This window comes from Cyprinodon variegatus, unplaced genomic scaffold (assembly GCF_000732505.1).
Source record: "Cyprinodon variegatus isolate N-32 unplaced genomic scaffold, C_variegatus-1.0 Scaffold1194, whole genome shotgun sequence".
NCBI classification, from domain to species: Eukaryota; Metazoa; Chordata; class Actinopteri; order Cyprinodontiformes; family Cyprinodontidae; genus Cyprinodon; species Cyprinodon variegatus.
Window position 1 is genome coordinate 137,146 of NW_015151647.1, and position 1,269 is coordinate 138,414.

General features: G+C 39.0%; 1 protein-coding gene across 1 annotated transcript in view; it reads right to left on the reverse strand.

The window, feature by feature from the left end:
• LOC107102052 (guanine nucleotide-binding protein G(I)/G(S)/G(O) subunit gamma-12-like) overlaps positions 1–1,269 on the reverse strand; it is a 44,483-nt gene that overhangs the window by 35,465 nt on the left and 7,749 nt on the right. The window lies entirely within an intron of this gene.

Below are 1,269 nucleotides of genomic sequence, written 5' to 3' on the forward strand. Positions count from 1 at the left end.
ACAAGTAGAAAGGTTTTAGTTAAATTTGGTTTAATTTTTAAAATAGTCGTCTTTAAGGAACCTTATGCTATCCAAGTAATAACTAATCAACTGAAAAAATAATTACCAGAATAACCAATTTGCAAAATAATCCTTAGTTGTAGCCCTATTTGCAACAATAATGGAGCAAATTTCACTCCATACCTTATCGGTCAGGCGATGTACCAGCCGATCTCCAGTAAAACCGAATGAAAACTTGTTAATTTTTCTATTTTAATTTTTGTTTTTCCACTAGAATCATTCAGGATAAACGTTTAAAAACGATTTATGATGTTTTTATTTTATGATGTTACATAATCTGGCATTTTAAGAGGGGCTGTAGAAGTCTTTTCTTAGTGGTGTAGAGGTGTGAGAGCCGTGTTGGGAAAACTATCCAAATCATTGTTCTTATGAAGGAAGTAGAGTTCTCAGGGAAGCGTGTGTTAGAGAAGTCGGTCCTACTTCAGCAAACTGTCCACAGAGACGATTCCACAGTTCATGCTATGAGGAAACGACGCCCAGAAAGAAAAAAAACAAAAACCAGTCCGCAGAGGAGCTGATCGAGTCAAGCAGCATTCCGTCTCCGCCTGAGAACCTGCCTGGCTTCACGAGTCTCATCCTTTCGTTAATCTTCTAAATTCATGCATCACATTATTTTTTCTTTAACTCCCATTCCTGCAGGAGTAAAAATCAGCTTTGAAACAGTCAGTTTTAAAGCTGATTATCAGCTAAACATTTGACTTCTAATAAAAAGCAAACCAGCTTCTTCTCCTGCACTGTGCAGAAAGAACTGAAGGACTTCCAGAATTGTTTTTTTATTTCTCCTAGAGGTCGGCTGATAATTTGGGCCGCTGTTCTGTCAGACCAGCATACCTACGCAATACGTCAGATTTGCGTTTATCCCTTTAGTTTTGTACGAAAAACAGACTTAAAACTACGTTGACGGGCGTGTATCCCTTTAGTGATGCACAAAAAAACTATTTAAAGGTCAGATCACCATTCGCTTCAAAAAACATCAAAAAGTAAATCAATAAATAGTTTATCCTCTAAATGTGCAGGGTCATCTTTGAGCACGCCATTTCACTTTTCTTTCACCAGTTCACCGCAGTTCTTCCAGCAGTCCACACTTTCTCTGCTCTCTTTTTCTCATGGTCTTCTCCTTCTTTCCCATCGCCCGGCTTGCCACAGGTTTGCCTGCTGTGTCTAAAAGTAGCAGCAGCATCAACCCAGACCGACAGCTCATTGTCTCAT